General features: G+C 47.1%; 1 protein-coding gene, 1 non-coding gene and 1 pseudogene across 2 annotated transcripts in view; 1 reads left to right on the top strand and 2 right to left on the bottom strand.

Annotated features, from left to right (window-relative positions):
- Nucleotides 1-16,119, top strand: part of LOC119849371 — a 1,398,949-nt pseudogene that overhangs the window by 303,045 nt on the left and 1,079,785 nt on the right.
- Nucleotides 1-16,119, bottom strand: part of LOC119849376 (zinc finger protein 420-like) — a 3,142,523-nt gene that overhangs the window by 2,251,856 nt on the left and 874,548 nt on the right. The gene's annotated exons all lie outside the window — the stretch shown is intronic.
- TRNAT-AGU lies at nt 13,343-13,416 on the bottom strand. The gene has a single exon. It is a non-coding gene; the product is annotated as a tRNA-Thr (tRNA).

Here is a 16,119-nt window from a genome sequence, read left to right as displayed (position 1 = left end):
TGAAAATGAAAAAACGCAATAGTAGAGCTGTAAAACACTTCAAAGCCCAACAGGCCCAAACCCTGTTCCAATACTGGCAGAAAAGCCACATTTCTCAGGACTAGGTAGGGACATCCTTGCCCCACAAGAAGTGGAAGGCCATCGTGTTTGGTCTCAGCACCACTCGTGGAGCAGTGGGCAATGCATGACTGAGGAAATTACCCGCAGCCAAAAGATAGGGATGCATGACCTTATTCTTTCTCTCCCTCATTCCAGATAGCGGGAGAGCTGGGGGAGAGTCAGATGCAGCTTTGTAGCAGGGGAACATGGTGAATAATAGGAAACTCAGGTGTGGGTTTTAGCCAGGAAAAGGCAGGCAACTGTTGGAGTGAATCGAGGGATCCTGCTATGAGATGGCTGTCTATTGTCCTCTTAATTTTGCACCACTCCTGCCCCTACACTTCTCTTGCATTCTATACTGGAAATCAGCAAAGGGAGTGGAGTCATTGCCTCTTCCCCATGTACACCGGAGAAACATTGTAGCTTACATCCTCTTCTATTTCCAAGGCCCCTATGAATGCACACCATTCCTGGACTTTGTGAATGCAGCATTCATGGGACTGTCTCAGGAAATGACCCTTGTGCTATGTGTGAAAAGAGCTTTTTCTATGCTGCTAAAGAAGGGAATGTGAGAGTCCATTCACAGCCTGGCTTCCTATGATCTCTGAAAAAAGAAAAGGAGTACCCGTGGCACCTTAGAGACTAACAAATTTATTAGAGCATAAGCTTTCGTGAGCTACAGCTCACTTCATCGGATGCATTGGTGGAAAAAGCAGAGGAGAGATTTATATACACACACACACACACAGAGAACATGAAACAATGGGTTTATCATACACACTGTAAGGAGAGTGATCACTTAAGATAAGCCATCACCAGCAGCAGGGGGGGGAAAGGAGGAAAACCTTTCATGGTGACAAGCAAGGTAGGCTAATTCCAGCAGTTAACAAGAATATCAGAGGAACAGTGGGGGGCGGGGTGGGAGGGAGAAATACCATGGGGAAATAGTTTTACTTTGTGTAATGACTCATCCATTCCCAGTCTCTATTCAAGCCTAAGTTAATTGTATCCAGTTTGCAAATTAATTCCAATTCAGCAGTCTCTCGTTGGAGTCTGTTTTTGAAGCTTTTTTGTTGAAGTATGGCCACTCTTAGGTCTGTGATCGAGTGACCAGAGAGATTGAAGTGTTCTCCAACTGGTTTTTGAATGTTATAATTCTTGACGTCTGATTTGTGTCCATTCATTCTTTTACGTAGAGACTGTCCAGTTTGGCCAATGTACATGGCAGAATGTACAGAACCACTAACCCAGGAACCTATCCTTGCAACAAAGCCCGTTGCCAACTCTGTCCACATATCTATTCAGGGGATACCATCATAGGGCCTAATCGCATCAGCCACACTATCAGAGGCTCGTTCACCTGCGCATCTACCAATGTGATATATGCCATCATGTGCCAGCAATGCCCCTCTGCCATGTACATTGGCCAAACTGGACAGTCTCTACGTAAAAGAATGAATGGACACAAATCAGACGTCAAGAATTATAACATTCAAAAACCAGTTGGAGAACACTTCAATCTCTCTAGTCACTCGATCACAGACCTAAGAGTGGCTATACTTCAACAAAAAAGCTTCAAAAACAGACTCCAACGAGAGACTGCTGAATTGGAATTAATTTGCAAACTGGATACAATTAAGTTAGGCTTGAATAGAGACTGGGAATGGATGAGTCATTACACAAAGTAAAACTATTTCCCCATGGTATTTCTCCCTCCCACCCCACCCCCCACTGTTCCTCTGATATTCTTGTTAACTGCTGGAATTAGCCTACCTTGCTTGTCACAATGAAGGTTTTCCTCCTTTCCCCCCCCCTGCTGCTGGTGATGGCTTATCTTAAGTGATCACTCTCCTTACAGTGTGTATGATAAACCCATTGTTTCATGTTCTCTGTGTGTGTGTGTGTGTATATAAATCTCTCCTCTGCTTTTTCCACCAAATGCATCCGATGAAGTGAGCTGTAGCTCACGAAAGCTTATGCTCTAATAAATTTGTTAGTCTCTAAGGTGCCACGGGTACTCCTTTTCTTTTTGCGAATACAGACTAACACGGCTGCTACTCTGAAACCTATGATCTCTGAGGAAGCTTTGGGATCTGCAACAGAATTCTCTGTATCCTCAGGAAAGGCAGGGTTAGAGGCAGGCCACAGACCCCTGATGTGCTTCTCCATGAGAGGGCAGCACTAATAAGTATCCCTGCAAGTTGAATTTCCTGCCTCTAGTTTCCTGACCACATGGATTGTATCCCTCTCTGGCAACTAGTACAGAGAAAAGAAGACCTTTCTACAGCTGCGACCCAAGGAATCTGTTTGGTGGAACTCATGTGGTAGAACCATGTGCTTACACATTGATTCTGAGACTTCGACTTCCCACAGAGACCGATTATGGTTACAGACTCATCCTGAGATTAGAGAAGGATATTTTAAAGCTTTATCTCATAGTAAAGTAACACAATTCAAACATGTCATCACAGAGGAGAAAGCACTCTTTCATTTCATATTTATTGCTACTGATCTCACTGACAAATTTCCTTTTCTCGGTGCTGCTTTGAGCACTTTAGAGAGTTTTTCCTCTTCTCACTTCCAGCTGTGGTTATGGGACTGCAGGAGCTCCCCAGATCGCCAGCTTTGCTCTTTCACTTACATCCTTCACTTCTTTGGATGAAACTGTGTGTGCCGCCAGTTTAATTCATAGCTGAGACCTCAGGTACCAGCAGCTAGTTACAAAGACTAAATTCCCATTGCCATCAGTGGGAGGTTATCCTGGGCTGCCAGGGCTGCAGGAATTGGCCCATGATCAGTCAAGGCGCTAAAGCAGATGCGCTCTTATGTGGTGAGTCATGCAGCCCATCACCAAACTGCTCTGCCATCGTCTGCAGGGCTGCCACACTGGCTAAGAATCTGGCAGAAGAGAGACCTTGGGGTAGACAAGGAAAATGTCCTCAGCACTCACAGCCGGGAGATGCAGGAAAGGTTTGTTTTGTTTTTAAACTTCTCTCCCTGCTCAAGCCTTTAATCATCCCTGTGGCTCTTCTCTGAACCCTCTGCAAACCCAGGCTGTTCTGACTGATGTAACAATCTATTGCCTTCCAAGGTTGAATATCAATCAGATCATTCTATTCACCCAAGAGTTCAACTTCAAGGGCTTTGTGTTTTCTAGTTCCAATCAAATCTTGTGCAACAGCATTATTGTTAACTCATCACTTGGTCATTTAACGTTCACAGGTGCACAGAGTTGGCAGGTTTAAGTCTTTCCTCCCACACCAACATGAAAAAAACCAGTGACAGAAAATGCACTAAAGCACCTCTGCTGCCTTGCACAACAGACTGGGGAAATACTTGAGGGAAAGTGCTTTCCTCTCTCCTCCTGACCCTGAGTAACATTTCTGTCGGTCCTTCAGATCCTGTCACAGGGACAAGGGCTGATTATGAAAATGACAAGTTATGGTTTCATTGGTTTGAACATTCCTTTACTCCTTCATTAGTGATAAGGGTGCATGAGCTTGAAATTATTCACCTCTGACTTTCACTCCAGAAAGCTCGCAATAAAAAATAATCTTTCTTTCTAACCTGAGCAAGTTGAATCTGGAGTCATTGCAAAATGATACATACAGGGCCCCAGCATGCCTTGCTGTCATGAGATATTTTTTAGAGTATATCACATTAACTGGGTGGGTCTCTGTCAAGGTTCCTTCCCCACTCTGAACTCTAAGGTACAGATGTGGGGACCTGCATGAAAACCTCCTAAGCTTACTTTTGCCAGCTTAGGTAAAAACTTCCCCAAGGTACAAACTATTTTACCTTTTGCCCTTGGACTTTTGCTGCCACCACCAAACGTCTAACCAGTATTATTATTAGGAAAGAGTCCGTCTGGAAATGTCTTTCCCCCAAAATCCTCCCAAACGTTACACCCCCCTTTCCTGGGGAAGGCTTGATAAAAATCCTCACCAATTTGCATAGGTGACCACAGACCCAAATCCTTGGATCTTAAGAGCAAAGAAAAAGCATTCAGTTTCTTAAAAGAAGAATTTTAATAGAAGAAAAGTAAAAAGAATCACCCCTGTAATCAGGATGGTAAATACCTTACAGGATAATTAGATTCAAAACATAGAGAATCCCTCTAGGCAAAACCTTAAGTTACAAAAAGACACAAAAACAGGAATACACATTTCCTCCAGAGTCACATTTCCATTCCATGCAGCACAGCTTATTTTCTCAGCCATTTAAAGAAATTATAATCTAACGCATATCTAGCTAGATTATTTACTAAGTTCTAAGACTCCATTCCTGTTCTGTCCCCGGTAAAAGCATCACAGAGAGAGAGAGAGAGAGAGAGGCTTTGTTTCTCCCTCCCCCCAGCTTTTGAAAGTATCTTGTCTCCTCTTTGGTCATTTTGGTCAGGTGCCAGCAAGGTTATCTTAGCTTCTTAACCCTTTATAGGTGAAAGGGTTTTTCCTCTGGCCAGGAGGGATTTTAAAGGTGTTTACCCTTCCCTTTATATTTATGTTAGTCTCCTACAAGGAAGTGTCTGTCCAGTGACAGCACCCAGCGTACATTCCTCATTTATGAACTCATGTTCAGTATATAGACCACAGAACCTAGCAAGCGGGGAGGATCCCAGTAGCTGGGCTCCAGCCTGAGCATACCCCTGGACCCTAAACCTAGCAAGCCTGAGTCAGCTGGACTAGGCCAGCTGTGGGTTTTAATTGTACTGTAGATATACACCTGGTATCAAAATCACAGCTTTCTCATCAGGGAATCAATCCTAGTCCCCCAAATGAGAGGTAGGGATAGTCACCTCAATACTCATGAGGTTGAAACTGACAACTGGCCCTGAAGAGGGACCATGGGGAACAGCTTGGCCAGTTCCTTGGACAGCTGTGGTTGTCAGGAGACCCAGCTAGGCAGGACTTGCTCTGGGTTCTATGCAGGGGGAGATTAACTGAGAGAAGTGGGGAGTTTGTCTCTGATTTACAGGGAGCTTTGCCAGAGTGGAGCCTGTAGGTCACATGCTGGGGGGCTGTCACGGGCACACAGGCTCAGTGCTCTGGAACAGCTCTGAATCAACCCCAGGCAGGACCCTCTTCAGGGTGACACCCCTCAGGGCATGCTCTCACTAGGGGAAGCCTCCTTGCCTTCAGCACCTCCTGGGACTGACCTTGGACCTTTCAACACCCCTGTTCCTAACCAAGAGCTTCCTGTAGTGAGTCATCTCAGTGGGACACCTGGGAAAGCCTTACACACACACCTGAAGGAGAGTCATGCAACCGCAACTTCCACAATCACCAGTGATTGTCAGCCAGCGTTGTAAAACAAAAGGGTTTATTAGTGGTCTGGCATAAATCATGGGAAAGTTCTTTGCTAGCACAGGAAGCCAGAAGATTCAGCAAAGTCCATCTTGGAGACACCCAGATCTCAGAGCCTGGGCTCTCCCCTCAAGTCCCAAAAACAGCAGACTTCTTGCTTCCAACAGCCGAATCTCAGCCATGCCCTTTTGCCCCTCTTCTGCCCTTCATTCTGTTTCCCAGGCAAACTGGTCCCCTGGCCTCCACCTCTTTTTTTGTTCTCCAACTCATCCTAACCAGCTGGCTTCTTGCAGCAGGTACACTCCGGACATCAATTGCTAGGATACAGAATTTGTGGCCATTGTCTGGGCCCAAGCAGCTAGACAGCAGTCACACCTGCCCTTTAGGGGTCTCTGCAAAGATTAAACACCCTTGTCCCACCACCTAGATCAGTGGTCTGAAAACTTTTTTGAGTGTCACTCCACCCTTACCCTTGTCAATGCCCACCCTGACCCACGGCTGGGAGTGGGGCCACAGCTATGGGGGAAGGACATGGATGGGGTTAAGGGGCTGAGGCATGGGCCAGAGTTGGGGGTAGGGGCCAAGACCAGGAGCGGAGCCCCAGGAGAAAGGCTGGAAGTGGAGCCCTGGGAGCAGTGCCAGCAGCCTGGGCCAGCAGCTGGGGCCAGGAGCGGAGCTGGGTGATGTTCCCTCCCCACCTGCTGTGCGGGCTGGCCCGGGTTCCAGTTGCAATCCAGTGAATGTTACTCGATCCCACCTGACGGGTCCACCCCACATTTTGGACCTCTGACCTAGATATTCATGCAACAATTAGGGGAAACTGAGGTATACACAATATTAGGGTTACCATATTTGAACATTCAAAATAGAGAACACTCCACGGGGGGGGGGGAGAATATTTGCTCATGTCCCTCCACCCCTGCCCCACCCCAACTCCACCCCTTCCCTGCCCCAACTTCGTCCCCTCCCTGCCCCATTGGACCCCACCCGGTGCTGGCTCCCTCGCTGCTCACCTCTTCACCATCACCCCCACTCGCCTACTCACTCCCACCGCCCGCTGCAGGCTAACTGCTCGCCTCTTCATCCTGCCCCACTTGCCTACTCGCCCCTCCTGCTGCAGTCCCCTCCGGTTCCTAGGGTCGGGTCAGGAGGGAGTGGAGGGCTTTCTGTCCGCTGCTGACGCTGGCAAGCCCCACCCCCACAGCTCTGATTGGGCAGGAGGGAGCCGGTGCAGGACGTGGAGACCCCCTCTGCCTCTGTACCTAGAGGCCACCCACAGTGCAGGCCTCTGCCAGCGGGCGAGCACTGGGAGCTGCCCCAGGAAGCACCACTAGCCCCAGGACTTTGGTGCACATGGTGAGCAGTCCCCAGGATCAGGACAAAGGGCATCCCGACCGATGTGGCAAAATCCCGGACTTTTAGATATTTAAAAATTCCTCCTGGATAGCGATTTAAGAACCAAAAATCTGGACATGTCTGGGAAAATATGGCTGTATGGTAACCCTACACAATATGTATACAAGACATCCAGAAAATTCCCACTTCATCACAGGAGTGTGAGCTGGGCAGCAGCACAGAGAACATGGGGAGGTTTCCCTTTGGAAAAATTAAACTGCAAAACATCTCCCCATGTTCCAGCAAAAGCCTCTCATTTATCCCTTAAACCTCTTCCCATGAAAATCTCCACCCCTGCCCTGGCACACAGAGACCCCCTCACTCCAACGCAGATTTTTAACTTTTCTTACTTTTCCTTGGTCTTGTACAAACATTTTTCCCATCAAAATGCTCAAGGGCTTTTAAAATGAGAATAAGAGAACAAACTAAATCAAAACCAAAGAAACCGCTATCAATCTCCACGCCACCCACAGTTTGGGTCTGAATTTTTCGACTGAAATCTTGAGGCAATAAAACTCAGACCGCTATTGTCCAGAAAACAAACCTAGACCTCCCATGCAGTACCTAGGACATCTACTACTGAACTACCAAGGCTTCAGCTCCTTTTGTGGGATTTCCAGTTGCCCAATGCTGCTGGTATTCCAGGAGAGCAATTCTTGACTCTAGTAAGCACTTATCTCAACCCCATTCTGTGTATCACAGGTTTCTCTAGGAAAGGGCAGTGAATGGTTTTAGGGTCCATGACCCTCATTCAAATCAAACCAGAATCAGGGAATCCTTTCCCTTTCCCAGGTTGTGAGAGGGGAGACATTTAAAAGAGTTCTCTGAGCTATAGCACGTAAAGAGAAAAAGCCTTATATTATCGCTCTGCTATGGGTGCTGGGTTTACTCCTGAAGTCTCTGTCACCCACGTAGTGCCCTATGGTTCATCCCTAACTGTTGATGCTGCTCCTTTCTACAGAATGTGAAAGGAGAGGAGGCAGTGCAGGAGCCTTCTGGGGCTGCAGATCCAAGGCTTTGGGAGAGACAGATTGTCTCAGACATCAGAGTGCTGTAAACCATGCAGCCACCCCCTAACTCAGGGGCCTGTTCCAGACCTGAGTCTGGGCTACTGGGATCCGTCCCACAGAGCAGGGTGCCACAGATTACAGCCTGAAAATAGACATGTGAAATTAACTCCTGCTCTCCCTGACAGGGTTTTCCCTAGACCAAAGCATCTTCGGTGCCCCCCTATGTCCATCCCTCCCCCCCCTCCACCCCAGCTCCATATATTAAACCATTGAATACCTTATTTTTTATTAAAAAAAGAAAAGGAGTAGTTGTGGCACCTTAGAGACTAACAAATTTATTTGAGCATAAGCATTCGTGAGCTACAGCTCACTTCATCGGATGCATTCGGTGGAAAATACAGTGGGGAGATTTATATACACACATAGAGAACATGAAACAATGGGTTTTATCATACACACTGTAAGGAGAGTGATCACTTAAGATGAACTATTACCAGCAGGAAGGAGTGGATGAGTCATTACATAAAGTAAAACTATTTCCCCATGTTATTTCTGCCCCCACTCCACCCCCCACTGTTCCTCAGACGTTCTTGTTAACTGCTGTAAATGGCCCACCTTGATTATCACCACAAAAGGTTTTCCTCCTTCCCCCACTCCTTCCTGCTGGGAAATAGCTCATCTTAAGTGATCACTCTCCTTACAGTGTGTATGATAAAACCCATTGTTTCATGTTCTCTGTGTGTGTATATAAATCTCCCCACTGTATTTTCCACTGAATGCATCCAATGAAGTGAGCTGTAGCTCTCAAAAGCTTATGTTCAAATAAATTTGTTAATCTCTAAGGTGCCACAAGTCCTCCTTTTCTTTTTGTGGATACAGACTAACACGGCTGCTACTCTGAAACCTGCTATTTTTTATTGCATTTGTAGCTCATTTCATGATTTTGATGCACAATTTGGTTGCATGATTTTCTGTATCATATAAGACGATAAATTTGCATGCTAGGATCTGTAAATCTGTATTTATTCATGCCATATATAAGCAAATTAAAAAATCATTTCTTTTAAGCATATAGAAACTTTTTAATTTTAACAGTAACTGAAATGTACTAACATCTAGAAATTGAACTGTCACCAACACAGGGTGGACCAATATTAACTAGTGTTACAGTAAGAGACTGTGTTAGAACATTAACCCTAGTCCTTTAGTTCAAAGGTCGCTTATCACGCCTTTCCCCCATGAACTGAAGCGCAGCATTAGAGAGATACAAAGACTGGTCACTGACATTTTCAAGTGATAAAATAGCAAAAGATATCAGTCTTGCATTGGCCATCATCCATCAGAGATATGTTTTATTGAGAATAAGCTTCAAGGTGAGAAGCAGCAGGCCAAAAGCGATCCCCATAGTTGCTGAAGTAGCTCTGTTGAGGGAGTGTTAGAGTGAAGATTTAGAAGTCCCTGGTTCAATCCCAGGTTTTGGCATGCTCTTTCATTCCTCTTTGTGCAGGGGTGGGCTGTTTTCTGGAAGCGCAGCAGCGCCTTTACCCGACACAAGTCCCTGATTTTGGGCTCCGCCGCAGGAAAAGACAGCGTGGGCTTCTGCACCCAGTTGGCCCACCTGACCTTTCTTTCTTCTCTTGCTCTTTCTCAGCAAGGGGAAGAAAAAGAATCTCTCCTTCAAGCTGGAGTCAAAAGGGCGACATAAGGATGACTTCCTGAGTGCCGGCTACTGTCCTCTTCTCTTCCAGCTGACCCATCGAAGGGCTGATGCCACTTTCTCCAGGTTTGCCCATCAATATGTTAGGGCTAGCACCACCAAAGTGGATGGAATTTGAGAAGCAGGGCAGAGCATTATGAGGGGGTTTCTATACTGTAGTGGTTATCACATTTGCCTAACATGCAAAAGGGGTCTGGTTCAAAACCAGGCAGAAACAGTGGCTTTATTTTCCCAGCTTCCCTTGCTGTCCAGGAAGGTGCTCCTCCTTCTGCCACTGGCCTGTCCCTGTGTTAACCCCAACCCGCTAAGGACAGAGGGTGGTGAAATGCACTGAGAAAGTGCCCCGGCATCAGCTGGGGAAAGCTAGAGGATCTGGGCCAGTCACCTTTTTGAGCCTTGTGGCTTGGCCTCCTCCGCCCTTGGAGGTTGACCTACAGAGGGCGGCTCTTCCTGCTGGCCTCCTTTGCATGACTTGCCAAAGGAGGAAGGGAGGCAGGAATGGGGCAAAAGAGGAAAGTCATGCTGAGGAAGGCAGGGCAGAAGGTAAGTGCCTCAGTGTGGCTAAGTGGGGTTAGTAGAGCACCACCATTTATTCTGCCAAAGCCTGGGGAGGTGCGGTTGGCTGCTGGGAGGTAGAATCCTGTGCCTGCCTCTTGGCTTCCCAGAGATGGCTACTTGCAGTCCAGGAGAAGAAATGGGGTTGTGGATGGAAGGAAAAGAAACAATGGTGAGTCCGAGTGGGTTCTTTTCTGGACAAGATGGTGTGCAGTTAGGGTGACCAGATGTCGTGATTTTATAGGGACAGTCCTGATTTTAGGGTCTTGTTCTTATATAGGCTCCTATTACCCACAACCACCACCTGTCCCGATTTTTCACATTTGCTGTCTGATCACTCTGTGTGAAGTGGCAGTCTTGGGAGTTGCCTGCAAGCTGTGGGTGGACTTGTTCCAGTGACAACCGCTTCTCCTTTCTGGCCAACTTGGGGACACCATTGATGGCTTTGGAATGGGGGCACGGGGCTAGCTGTGAGTGAATGGCATCCAGGAAGCCCCAGCCTATCCCTCTGGGGGCCAAATCTTCTTCTCTCCTGCCTTGGGGAGCCCAGCCTTAAGGCAGCCCAGCATGTGCTGTAGCTCGAGCATTAAGCCTTCCTGTGTTCCCTGTGCTGGAGATGACCCTGAACCCCTGTGGGGTACTGCTGGGGGGAAATCCCAACTGTAAATAATTCTGGCCACCAGATCAACAACTTGCATCTTATGGGGAAAGCTGGTGGCCCGGTGACTTAGTCAGTCCAATTCCCTACATGTGGGGGAGGTGGCTGCCGAGGTTCGCCCTTCCCACTCCCCGTGCTGCTGCACCCTAAAATCCCTGTCGACCAGCAAGATGAGCTGGGAGCCTGTCAAGAGGAGGCAAAGGTGTGGCCCGATCCCCCTTTGGCATTGCCCCTTCCCCAGGCAGCCCACGGAGACCTGCTGCCCACCCTACCACCAGCAACATATGGAGACATGCCAGCAGTGCTAAGGCAACTCCCTGCCCCCTCTGCCCCCCTTGAGTGCACTCCACAGCTGGCCCCCCCCCCCGATCCCTCGGCCTAGGAGCCACCACCGGAGCGGAGCTTGTGCCGGTCACTTTGGGAGCCACGCTGCCTTAGGTAAGCACCACCCCTCTGACCTCCTCCCACACCCCAACCCCCTGCCCCAGTGTAGAGGCTCTCTGGGTCTTCAACAAGCACTTACAAGTATTGGCCAAGAACTTCTTTTCTGTTTATGATAAAGATATACAAAAAAGGGAGTCCAACAGACAAGTTTCATTCAGCAAGTAAAAACTGACAGGCCAAGCCAGGATCTCTCAGTTACTAGGAAGGCTCTTTAGACAGCTCTTCCCAAAGGCCAGTCTCTAGAGGCTTTTGTGACATGATGTCCCTCAAAATAGCCCCCTGTAGCCCATATATTCATCATTCATATATGATTGTGATATTTCATTCAAAGCATTCCATGTAAGTTATCATATGAAAAGTCATGATCAGCTGAAATCCATCATTCTGTCCAAATATGTATAGCATTAGGGTGTACAGAGTTATGCATTTTGCTGTATGGTTGTTACTAAAATATGCTCTAAATTTGCTAGTGACATATAAAGGACCCCTGCCCAGGAGGGTGTTCAACAACCATGAACCAGCGGAGGAGTTATAATTAAGGGATTTGCAATTCAATGACAGATGCCCAAACACCACACTATGGAGACTGCTCAAGTCTATGACTCAGTTGCACAAGACCACACCAGGAAGATTCCCCAACCTAGTGACTCAGCAAAGCCCACTCGGACACATTTGGGCATGTGTCATCTAGACACTTGAACTAAGAATATAAAATAGGAGCATCAGGTGGCATCATGTTTTTGCCTTTTTCCTCCCGCACCTACAATGGAAGCAGCAGGAATACTGACAAAATGAAGGTCATCTGAGGACAGTGGTACAGGTTTCAGGCGGAATTCTATGTATTAAGGATGGTAACATCCAGAGGGGTGAGAAAATTGCTTGACCTAACTACTGTCTAGTGTAATAAGATGTAAAGTTTAGATTATGCATCTAAAAAAAATCTATTTTATGCTGTACTTAAAATAGTGTATTTTGCTTGAAGTTCTTGGGAAATCTCAGCTCCATTACAAGGCTGGTTCATGTATTATTCACAATGGGGGGGCATGGAGTCTGCTGTATGGTCTCACACTGGTCAGGCTTCTGACTAGGGCAAGATGGTATAATTCAGGGATGCAAGGCTACAGAGCTGGGGGGAATTGGCTAGAGGATCTCTATTATTAGTATTATGAGTGGCAGGGAGAAACATTCATGTAACTCAGTTGGATGTATCCCTACCTGTGAATGTCTGTGTAAGTGCAATATGTGCCAGAGATTCACAGCTTGTCAAAAGCATCACAGTGTGAGAGGGAGTCCAGGCAGTGGGACACAGGGCTCTGGGGTCCCACTGTTCAGGTTGCATCCCGGAGATCCCATCACAGACTTTCAACAACCACGGAGGATGTTCACTGGGACAGAGATAGAGAGATGCCAAAATAGTGATCTCCAGTGCCTGCAGACATCAAACTATCAGGAATTCTGCCCACAGAGAGAACCCTGCTAGTTGAAAATGTCTTTGGAAAAGACCCTTCTGTCAGCAGCTGTTGTCATACAGTGCTTAGTGCTCTGCATTGTGGCCGCAAGAGCCATGGATGCAAGTTGAGTTACGGTGTCCTTTTCCTTGTCTCCACATTTCTTAGGTGCCTCCTTCCGATACTTGTCACAAAAATGACCGATTTCTTTTGCAAGCATTTGCATTGCAAGGAAAAGGCACTCTTCTCTGTTTCCTCAAAAGATTGACCAAAAGGTGGGAAAAGCAGACATGTTTGGGAAGGCACCACTAGGTGCTGCATCTCTAAACTCCACTTTACCTGGCAGATGCCTTGGCTAGCTTATCCACGGTGCCACTCTCTGGGACTTTTCTCCTAACTACTCCTTTTTCATCAATGACAATCAAAAGGAAGGTGACAGGACATCTGTGTGTAGACATCCCCAACAAATGACAAGGACGTATGGCACAGGCTTTCGTGTTGCAGCAATTGCAGTTGAAGCAACCGCCTTGCCAACGCCAGTCATGGCAGCCTTTTCATCAACTCCAGGCTGATGATCTGATTCTTTCCAATGCTTCTCTCCAAAGCAGTCTTTTCCTTAGCAAGCAATTACTTGGATTGCCAAGGGAGGTCTCTTCTGTTTCCTAGAAAAACATAGAAAAATGTGAGCAGATGAGACCAGAAGCCATACAACAAGGCACCACTGGGAGTTGAACCCAGGATCTCCTGTTTACTAGACAGGTGCTTTAGCCAGCTAAGCCATGGTGCCTGCCTCAAGAAAATGTTTGCAACTGTTCCATTTGATGGTTCTGGACAACACCTGCAAATTCCAAAGTACTGATGTTCCCCCTTTCCCTCAAGACTTGGAGACCTTGAGGTGTCTGGCTCTCTATGCACAGAAAGCCACAGTTCAGTTGACAGAGGGCTTCTAACATGTGCTTCTCCCACCAGCCACTGTGATCATTACAGACCTGAGAGTGGCTATTCTTCAACAAAAAACCTTCAAAAAACAGACTCCAACGAGAGACTGCTGAATTGGAATTAATTTGCAAACTGAATACAATTAACTTAGGCTTGAATAGAGACTGGGAGTGGATGGGTCATTACACAAAGTAAAACTATTTCCCCATGTTATTTCCCCCTCCCCCCCACTGTTCCTCAGACGTTCTTATCAACTGCTGGAAATGTACCACCTTGATTATCACCACAAAAGGTTTTCTTCCCCCCCCCCCCGCCCCCACCTGCTGGTTATAGCTTATCTTAAGTGATCATTCTCCTTAGAGTGTGTATGAGAAAAGCCATTGTTTCATGTTCTCTGTGTGTGTATATAAATCTCCCCACTGTATTTTCCACTGAATGCATCCGATGACGTGAGCTGTAGCTCATGAAAACTTATGCTCAAATAAATTTGTTATGCTCTAAGGTGCCACAAGTCCTCCTTTTCTTTTTGTGATCGTATAGTGGTTAGTGATCTGTGTTTCAGTCACAGCAACCTTGGCTCAATTCTGAGTCATGGTAACCTTTCCATCAGCTCCAGACTTCTCATTTGCAACTTTCCAAGTGTGGTGGGGTGACTGCCCCACACAAGCAGGAGAAAGGTTAAGGGAGCCTTGCAGAGAGTGCACAGAACCCAGCCAATCAGGAAAGGGCTTATTGGGAGAGCCAATCAGGAGAAGGCTTGCTGGAGCAGCCCATATAAAAAAGGGCTGCTCGGCAGAGCAAGAGTCTGTCACTCTGATCAGAGTAGTGCAGGTTGGGTAAGGGGAGTATGAGTGAGTGCCTGGCTGATTACTGCCAGACTGAGGCCCTGATACAGAGGCAGAGAAAGGTACTAGGGCTGTGGGGAAGTGGTCCAGGGAAACGGACAGCAGGGGTTGGAGGTGACGCACTGTGTGACTGCCACACACACACACCCCTTTTGCCTCAGTTGCCACTGACACAGGTGGCAAGACATTGGACTGCAGCCAGCCACTGAGACAACTGTTTGGGTAGAGAACAGCTGCCTCCCCTGGAAGCTGGGGAGAGAACTGAGTGGGGCACAGCCAGAGGGCTGTGTCCATAAGAGGACACCGCAGTCCTGAGAGCAACATGGGTCCTAATGATAGAACAGATGGCGGCCAGATGCCACTAGATGAAGGCGCACTGGAGAATGAGAGCTAATTCCGAGGATGGCCAGCAGAAGGTGCCAAGTGGTGAGCAATGCCCCATGGCACCAAGATTTAGCTGAAAGGAAGACTCTCTCTGGCTTGAACAACCTCTTAGAAGGATTGTGCTGACAGGTCTTTTCTTTTTATGAAAAGAGATACAAAAAAGGAGCCAACAGAGACACTAGCCTTTACCCATGTCTCCGTTCCCCTTCCTCTTTCTTAGCAGGCCCAAATATACCTGCAGTGCATGCCCCTGGTCCCACCACTTACAATTTATGGTCTTGTTCCACTTTGGAGGGTCGCGAGTCTGGGGGCTCAGTGTCACCTCTTTTGTACCCCATTGGAGAGGGAAGAAGTGAGGTTGTGTACCGGTCGAGGCCAGGCTGTTCTTTGGCTTTTAGTGTGTCTTACGCCTCATCGTATCCCTCCTAACTGGTTGCTTGACCTTGGCTTGAGAGAGGAGACAGGCAGCCTTCCAGTGTATGCTCATATATTACACTCCCACCATACCTAGTAATACTTTAGCTCTATCACTTAACTTTTCCCTTATGCCAACAAACCCATCTGGCTGGGCAGAAGCAACATACAATCTCTTTGTTCTTTTTTCACATATATTAGTAAGGCTATCAGAGTATCAAAAATCAAATGCAAAATTCTATCTCCGGGTAACAAACAGGCCTATATACTAACAGGGCCTTGGCCAGATTAGCCACATTGCCGGTCTCTGGGACTTTTCTTCTAACTGCTCCATTTTTCATCTATGATAATTAAAGGGAAGGTGACAGGAGAGAAATTCTCCATTTCCTACAAGACCTACAGAGATTGCACTGTCAGGGTCTCTGTGCGCAGACACACCCAGCGAATCACAAGGATGTGTGGCACAGGCTTTTGTGTTGCAGCAATTGCAGTCCAAGCAACTGCCTTGCCAATGCCCGTCACAGCAGCCTTTTCATCAACTCCAGGCTCATGGTTTGGCTTTTTTCCAATGCTCCTCTGCAAAGAAGCCTTTCCGTTAACAATCTATTAATTAGATTACCGATGGAGGTCTCTTGTGTTTTCTAGAAAGATATAGGAAAATGTGAGCAGAGGTGGTCACAGAATGATAGACCACAAAAGTCATCTAGTTGAACCTCCTCTTCTCGGTCTGATGTTTGCTGTATGGTGGTTACTAAATTTGCAGATGACTTTGCCTACTATTTCTCTGAGTTGGTTGAAATCCAACTGTCTGAACTCCAGTGCTCTTGTTTTGCTGTTCTCACGTCCTCCTTTCCACAGGATCTTGAATTCTATCAGATCATGATCACTTCCCTCCCACATTCCCAACC

The sequence above is a fragment of the Dermochelys coriacea genome, chromosome 28 (assembly GCF_009764565.3).
Source record: "Dermochelys coriacea isolate rDerCor1 chromosome 28, rDerCor1.pri.v4, whole genome shotgun sequence".
NCBI lineage: Eukaryota > Metazoa > Chordata > Testudines > Dermochelyidae > Dermochelys > Dermochelys coriacea.
Note: the sequence above shows the minus strand (reverse complement) of the source record. Positions and strands in the feature narration are given on the sequence as shown.